General features: G+C 37.0%; 1 pseudogene; it reads right to left on the bottom strand.

Moving 5' to 3' along the window:
• Positions 1 to 8,567: 8,567 nt before the first annotated feature.
• On the bottom strand, positions 8,568 to 8,807 carry Gm14577 (annotated as a pseudogene).
• Between the last annotated feature and the right edge of the window lie 405 nt (positions 8,808 to 9,212).

Below are 9,212 nucleotides of genomic sequence, written 5' to 3'. Positions count from 1 at the left end.
TCATGGGGAAGCACCAAGGCCTGACACTATTACTGATGCTATGATGGCTTAAAGACAAGAGCCTAGCATGGCTGTCCTCTGAGAGGGCCAATGAGAAGCTGACTGAGACAGACACAGATACTTAAACACAACCATTGGACTGAAGTTGGGGACCCCTATGGTTGAATTAGGTGAAGGATGGAAGAAGCTGAGGAGGAGGGCAACCTCAATAGGAAGACCAGCAATATCAACTAATCCAGGCCCCTGGAAGCTCCCAGATACTGAGCTACCAGTATATGAGGCAGCATATACTAGCTGGTCTGAGGCCCGCAACACATATATAGCAGAAGACTGTCTGGTCTGGCCTTAGTGGGAGAGGGAGGAGGCCCCAGGGAAGGGGGAGGCCTGGTGAGGGAAGACCATTTTCTCAGAGACAGGGAGGAGGAAGGAAATGAGGAACTGTGGGAGGGGGTACCCGGTAGGGGGGCAATGGCTAGAATGTAAATAAAATATAATAAAAATTATAATATATATGCTAAAATGAGAGGAAATGGAATTATAAACACCCAATTGAATCTACAAGAAGTAGAAAACTGTGGAAGATAGAATTATGAACAATTAATAAGAGCAATAAATAAAAGAGTAAAAGTTATGAGGTATTGTGATTAATCTAACTCCAGCAATATCACATCACTTATCAATGATATAAATAAAAAAATTAAAAGGGGAAGAAAATCAGAGTAGATCCAAAATTAAGACTTTACTGTACATTCTTTTTGTGTATTCACTATAACTCATGAACATTTGCAGGTTAAAAGTAAATGTATATAAAACATTTTTAAAGATTTAAAAAGAGAGTTAAAAGTAAGTGGATGGAGGCTGGAGCAATGGCTCAGTAGTTAAGATTACTGCTCTCCAGAAGACCCAAGTTCAATTCTCACCTTTCACACAGTGACGCACAAGCATTGGTAACTCCAATTCCTGGGGATCTAATTCCCCATTCTGGCATGTGGTGCACAGATATTCATGAAATCAAATACTCAGACACATAAAATAAAAAAGTAAATAGATGGAAACAAATATATTTTGAAAATATTCACATAATGATATGACTCAATAATTGCCAGACATGGCAATGCTTAATATGAGTGCTTAACAATAGATCCTCAAAATACATTGCTCAATTCAACACTCTTCTATCAGAAATGAACAGATCCACTAGACAGAAATTAGTAAGGTCATAGTTACACTTAGCATCACTATCAGTGAATCATAAAATTGTTATGTACAGACCATTTCATCTAACAACAGCCTAATATGCACTCAAAAAAAAAAACCCCACAGAAGTCATACAGTGTCTCCTTTCTGACTGCTATGGAGGTATATGAAAGAAACCTTTAATAGAATGATAGGTAAAAATATCCTCCAAATCTCCAATGGTAAACAAAAACAAAGCAAAGAATGGTAATACATGGATGGAATTTGCAACTAAAACCACTTACTCATGTATTAAAAATATTCAACAAAACCCTTGTTAGATTTTATTCCTCCTAAGAATTGTTGTCAGTATATAACATTAAAATTCAAATATTAATTTCGTAAAAGTAAAAATCATTTATGTTACACAGTGAAAGCAGTATGTAGAGGGACATTCCTAGCACCGAGGTAATATTTCTACAAGAAAAGAAAGATCTAAGACAAAATATTATTGTATGCAATCAGAAGAAAACCACGATTGTTTGCGATGTAAGCAGAAGAAAAGATGCATTAAAGATTAAAAGTAGGAAATCAATGGTAAAAACAAGTGAACCCAAAAGCTGATTTTCAGAAGATTGACAAAATTGATATGATTCCAGTCAGATTAATTAACAAAAGGAGAAAAAATAGGTAGTATTAGAAATGACAGGTAGTATTAATGTAGAACGTAAACATAAAAAGATAAAACAATACTATTGAATGCTGGAGAGATGGCTTAAGAGAGTGGTTAAGAGCACTGACTGCTCTTTTAGAGGTCCCGAGTTCAATTCCCAGAAACAACTTGGTGGCTCACAACTATCTGTAATGGAATCCGATGCCCTCTTCCCTCTTCCGATGTGTCTGAAGACAGCAACAGTGTCTTCATAAAATACATAGAATAAATAAATATTTAAAAAAACAATACTAATGATAACTCAAAGTCTGCCAATTTGATACTGTAGATGAAATGGAGCAGTTCCCTGCATGATTCAATTTGGGTGCTTGATATATAATGAAAACTCAAGTTAGTATGAATAACCTGCCTTGGCTTAGATGAGTTCACTGGAGAATTTTCTAAACATTTAAAACAGAAATAATATCAATTGTTAACAATATCTTCCAGATGACAGAAGGGGAAGAAATACATTTTCATTTCTTGAGGGCAGCATTCCCTATCAAAAGCTGTCAAAGCCTACGAGAGAAAAAACTGCAGTCCCGTCAGAGAGCTGGTACTGCTTAGAGAGCTGTAAGCAGCATAGTATGGTCTTATGGAAAGACCAGGCTTCCCTAATACAATGGAGGACTGTTGGTAACATCCTTATTTATAGTTTTCAAAAACTGATATTAAGTAACAATGTCCTTCAGCAAGTGAATAGCTAGAGAAGCCATGTCCATCCAAACCACAAAATCATTTTTTTTCAGCACTAAAGACTAAACTTTCAAGCAATAAAAACATGGACGGAATGTCAAGCTCAATTACTAAGTGAAAGAGGCCAATATGAAAAGCATATTTCCTTATGAATCCAACCACATGACATTCTGGGAAAGGGAAAGCCACTGAAATAGTACCAAGATCAGGGGTTTCTAGTGGGTGTTGTGTAGGGGGAATGAATAATCCAAGAACAGAGGAATTTTAGGGCGGTGAAACTATTCTGGTACAAGATACTGATAATGGGGAGGCTGTGTGTATGGTGGGGGGAGGGGACAGGCAGTCTAAAGATATGTTGTATTACAGCTTCATTTTAGTCTGAACCTAAATACTGCTCGATAAACTCTACAAATAGAACCCATTCATTGTTTAGCATTTGAGGATATGTATAACAGTACAAATGAAATTTACCATTAATTACTTTTGATATTATTTTATATTTAGCCAGTCAGTTTTTCTTCTTTCTCATCTTTTTTCTTCCCCTCTTTCTTTTTCGTTTTTTTATACAGACACATGTATATGCATAGCATTGGCTCCATACAATAAAAGTTCTCATACTATGTCATATATGTCCAGAGAGTCTAGTCATCATAGAGAATTATGGGCCCAGGATGACAGAGGATCTTTTCCACACACGTTTTGTTAACACAGGACCATCCATCCATCCACCCTCTATCTATCTATCTATCTATCTATCTATCTATCTATCTATCTATCTATCTATGATTCCAGAAATCCTAGACCTCATATTTTCATTGAGTAAAATGTTAGTGACAAAAAGAAATGATAAAATTTATGGATCCAAGTAAAATATGCACAAAACACCACTTTTATTAAGATATCTATTTTAATTTCTACTTTTTATTTTTTGAGACTTAATTAATTTATTCATTTTTTCTTCCATTGAAAATAGATTTCTTTTTATACAGTAAATTCTAATTACAGTTTCACCTTTCCCTAGTCCTTCCAGTTCTTCCCCACATCCCCTCCACTCTGGATCCACTCCCTTTCTGTCTCTCCTTAGAAAAAAACAAATGGGCTTCTAAGGCAGAACTATTTATGAAGGTGTAATGTTTATGAGAAGCATAGTCAGGCTATTTTTAAATGCCATACTTTACAAACTGTTGTACAGTTTGCTTTTTATTCCTCTGTTTATACACATCCACACCCAGTACGTGCTATGTATGTGTGATATATATTGTGTGTAAAGCTGTGTGTGTTGATGCATTCCCATACCCTGTGTGGCAAGACCAGAGGACTGTGCTTGGTGTCATGCTCTACTATTTTCTCTGTTATTGCCTTTAGCCAGGATCCTTTCTGAACCCGGAGCTTGCTGTTTTGGCTAGAGTTGCTGCTCAGCAAACCCTGCCAATCAACCCGTTTCTGCTCCATGCAGCTATGGTTAAAATGCATATGTGGCTGTCCACACCTGGCTTTTATGTAGATGATGGTGATCAAACACAGGTTTTCATGGTTGAACAGCAAGTACTCTTAACTAATGAAGTCTTAATGTCTATAAAAATCATAGTCATGATATATTAAAATGTCATATTTTACAGACTGTTGCACAGTTTGCTTTTTAATTCTCTGTTTATGTATGTATGTGCTATGTATAAACATCTCTGTAGCCCTCAACATAGATTTAAAATACATTTTTAAACTTCTATTCTATGACATTGTGTCTCATATAAGTTAAAATAACTGTGTGTGTATAATTTAGGATTGGCTGATTTATTTAAAATATTTAGTGTGCTATAGATCGAATTTAGGACTGTATACTAGGCAAATATTCTGCTATTGAGCCACAGATACCATCCTGAAATATGTTATTTAATCAATCCCCTTATTTTTAAATTTTCATTGCAATATTTTGCTATAGCAATGAGGAAATGTGAATCTTTAAGCATACAACTCTGTTCTCATCTGTGACTCTGAATGGATTACATTTCTGAATACAGTGTTGCGGAGTTAAAGGACAGGCCGGTAAAAACTCTTGCTACTTATTGTTTAATTTATTTATCATTTGTGTTCCTATAAGCAATGTTTGAGAATTCTTACTTCTCTGAATCATAGCAATTCTGGCTGCTCTTTATTTACAGTTGCTAAATTTTCTCAGTAAGTCGTCATATTGGTTTTACTTGAACTTGTCATTATTTTTAATGGAAAGATTGAGCATTTTGCTATGCCTTTTGGATATTCTTATTTTGTGAGTTGCCTGCGTGTGCCCTCTGTATTTGTTTTTGTGCTAACACACCAACATTAACAGTTTACCTCTGTTAAGCTTCTACTTTTTTCTCCCTTCATAGCTTAAAAAAAACCCAACAGAATCTAAGGCAACAAAACATGCTAGGTGTTTGGACTCTAAAGAAGTAACAACCATCTTGAAATCTTCTACAATGGCTTTTAGCAACTGTGTATGGACTAAAAAATAATCCTGCACAATTCTTTCCAAGTTTCCATCCAGACACAAAGTCTTTTTTCATGCATCCTTTTCTGGATACAGCGAACCTTGTGCAGAAGACAAAGCAGCTGCATTCTATGTGATTGACATCCCATGACAGCGCATGCAACATCCTTGCCATAAAAGGGTCTTAGAGTGTGTCCACCAGACACACTCTCATAATTACTTCTCACCAACATGAATACTGATGAACTCTACTCCCTCTATGGCTAACTTCATTTCTAATTGCAAAATGAGCTGAGAACGTGAGAGGCAGAAGCAGGTGGTTCTCTGGGAGATCAAAGTCATCCTGGTCTACACATGAGTTCCAGGTCAGCTGGACCACATTGTGAGACCATTTCAAAAACGGAATATTATTTAAAAGTCACATTATAAATTAACATAGACAAATTACTGCTTATTTTAAACAATTATAAAAATTATGTGGAATTTTATTCTATAAAACATTAGGTTTCATTATGATGTGTTCTTATATATGTATCATGTACTTTGACCATATTCATTGTTTAGCCATTTTTTTTGTCTGACTCTTATCCTATTGGTTCCTGAGTATTCAAATCATGGAGCAATTAGTTCTTAGCCTTGAAAGATTTTTAATTCATTTAGTACCTATTCTAAGATATGTAAAATCTGATATATAGCAGGCACAAACAAAAATGACAGCATGAAAACACTGAAGAGAAGTAAAAGCTGACATAAATGCAAGATAATGTTGTATATATTGAATTATCTCAAACATTATATTAGAGATGTCTAAAAGTCTGAAGTTTTTCAAAAGCTGTATGAACCTGATATACCAAGCTAGATCTAGTCTCCCATCAATTAAGAAGTCATGTTGATAATATGCATCTTGCCCCATTTTCAAGAGCTTTGTCATTTTTTCAAAAGCCATGATGAGTACATCACATCCAGGAAACACTGAAGTCGCATCAGGGCATAAAACCACTCTTTGGAAACAATAAGTAATAGAGAAACTTATCACAGTTCTGAGCTGACATTTGGCATGAAATTTCAAGCATCATCATAAAGAATCAAGTGATAGTCAACCTCTCAGGACTTACCAAGCAATGATGAGACCTGCCTATTGGTAGGACTAGGTTACTAATGAAGGACTCTGTGCCCAGAGCTCTGGGATTCTAAACGGGAGAATCAGGATGAGTTCCAAAGTAAGAAAGAAAGCTAGGAAAAATGCAGATTTCTGTAAGGGTTGTCATGCCTTTGGTACTCAGGGACTTTCAAGCTATAGCATTACTTACTTAGGATGGCTCAAAACCAAAAAGGACTTTCTGCTGTAATACCTATGAACTGGTAGCCAAGCTGGAATGATGAAAAAATAGGGCATGGTTGCTAGAGCAACTAACTCCCTGGAAAGAATCATTTTCCTATACCCCTCACACAAGGATACATTTTCATGAAGAATTTTAAGTGCATCTTATTGTTAATTTTCCTGTATTCAGAAGCACAAGATACAAAATATTAGGTCAAAGTTTAATTCCTTTATTTGTGAATATATATATATATATATATATATATATATATATTCTCTTTTTCCTTGCATATTTTCTTTATTTACATTTCAACTGTGTTCCCCATTTCAGGTCTCCCCTTCAGAACCCCCCTATCCCATCCCCCTCCCCCTGCCTCAGTGAGGGTGCTCCTCCACACACCCACCCACTCCCATCTTTCTGCCCTGGCATTCCCCTACATTAGGGCATAGAACCCCCTCAGGCCCAAGGACCTCTCCACCTATTGATGTCCAACAAGGCCATCCTCTGCTACATATGTGTATTCTTTGGTTGGTGGTCCAGTCCCTGGGAGATCTGGGGGGGGGGTCTGGCCTGTTGATACTGTTGCTCTCTTTATGGGGCTGCAAACCACCCTCAGCTCCTTCAGTCCCTTCTCCAACTCCTCCATCGGGGACACCTGTGATCAGTCCAATGGTTGGCTGTGAGCGCCTGCTTCTGTATTTGTCAGGCTCTGGCAGAGCCTCTCAGGAGATAGCTATATCAGGCTCCTGTCAGCAAGCACATGTTGACATCCACAATAGTGTTTGGGTTTGGTGACTGTATATGGGATGGATCCCCAGGTGGGGCAGTTTCTGGATGGCCTTTCCTTCAGTCTCTGCTCCACACTTTGTCTCCATATTTCCTCCTGTGAGTATTTTGTTCAGCCTTCTAAGAAGCACTGAAGCATCCACATTTTGGTCTTCCTTATTTTTAGGCTTCATATGGTCTGTGAATTGAATCTTGGGTATTCTGAAATTTTGGGCTAATATCCACTTATCAGTGAGTACATACTGTGTGTGTTCTTTTGTGATTGAGTTACCTCACTCAGGATGGTATTTTCGCAGGCAAATGGATGGAACTTGAAAATACATATATCTTAACAAAGAAGTGAACACAAGAAACAATTACATTTTGAGATAGAAAACACTATGCCCAGTTTTTAGATATATTGAATTTGCAGTGCTTTGGAAACTTGAAGAGGAAACATTGAGTAGGAGGTCTGACATTCAAGGGAGAGGTCTGTGCTACAGTCATATATATTATGTGAGCCATTTATGAGCCACACTTCATAGAATTCTCTAGTCTGTTTTTCATCTTTAATATGTAACTTGAAACCTCAATTCAACACACATGGATTAATCTCAGCTAGTAGCCAAATACCACTCAGTGTTAAATACTAGTGTACTATAATTTATTTAACAATTTCTTTAGTAGTGAGCATTCACATTGCCTCCATGAGTTTTTCAAACTATTATACATGCTATAGTAAAATGGTTTATGCCCAGCATAGGGGGATGCTGGAGTGGTGGGGCGGGAGAGGGTGGGTGGGTGGAGGAGATCCCTCATATAGGAAAAGGGGAGGAAGGAGGGAAGATATGGTATGGGGGATTGTGGGGGGGGGTAACTGGGAAGTGGGATATCATTTGAGATTCAAATGAATGTAATGATTAATAAAAATAAAATGGTTTATTCACATATATTGATGTCCTGGGTTTTTTTCCCCTTTTGGTTGGGGATGGAACTCAGGACCTCACTCAGTTTAAGAAAAATCATCTTTAAAAAATGTTTAAGACAGGGTTTTGCTAAGTTACTTAGGCTAGCCTTACTCTCATCCCATGAAAGATCTAGGCAAATCTTGAACTTGTACTCTTCCAGCATCAGTCACCTACATAGCTGTAGTTACAGCCCTGCAACACCAGGTCCAGGGCTACTGATGCTCTTATATCCAACGGAAAAATTCTGGAGTGAGTTGCATTCAATTTTTTTTTTGGTCCATAATTAAAACTAAAAAAATTATAAATAACTAAATACCTGACACCAAAATAGGAGGTCTTTGTTGTATGCTTTATAAAATCAAACATAATTACATCATTTTGGGAGTAAGTGAGCTTGATAAGGCATTCTGTGAGAAAAGACAGATTCAGGAGGCTGTATAGAGCATTAATGTTGCTTTCTTCTAAATGAACAGCCCTCTGTGAGCCTGGCTTTTTCCTCCTGTGAACTGGCACAACACTGTTGAGCAACACACACAAAGAACCACTGTCTGAATATGGCTGAAAACTGTAGTAATCTTGTAGTAACTTGGACATTTCACATCCATGAAATGAGAACTTGGGCTCTGAACCAGCTGTTTCTTCTTATATTTTTTCTTTTCCTCTTCCAGGGAAAGGTGGAATAGATCTCTAGCCAGAAGCATGGTGATGGCTCTGCCAGCACAGCTGCTCCAGATCTCTGAGGTGAAATCAGGACTTGCATGCATTTTAATCTCAATACATGGTTCTTGGCAGTATGGCCAAGAGCATGTGGACCAGAATGAAAGTGTAAGGCCTGAAATTTTGACTTCACTATTTACTGGTCGTGTCACTATGGACAAGTAAATACTTACTCAGCCTTACCTATTTTTCTTGTATGTCAGTGGTAAAGTTTAGGTAAGAGTACATTCATATAAAGTTCTCAGAAATTCTGAGACACATAAACCTATAGTAAAATAAGTGTTATTTGTCATCCTTAAACAGTTATTTATAGTTTCACCCAGGGTTGGAGAATATGTTTGTACCAAAATTCATCAACGTACCATTTTATAGATTTATACATCAAGTGT

The sequence above is a fragment of the Mus musculus genome, chromosome X (assembly GCF_000001635.26).
Source record: "Mus musculus strain C57BL/6J chromosome X, GRCm38.p6 C57BL/6J".
Lineage (NCBI taxonomy): Eukaryota > Metazoa > Chordata > Mammalia > Rodentia > Muridae > Mus > Mus musculus.
Note: the sequence above shows the minus strand (reverse complement) of the source record. Positions and strands in the feature narration are given on the sequence as shown.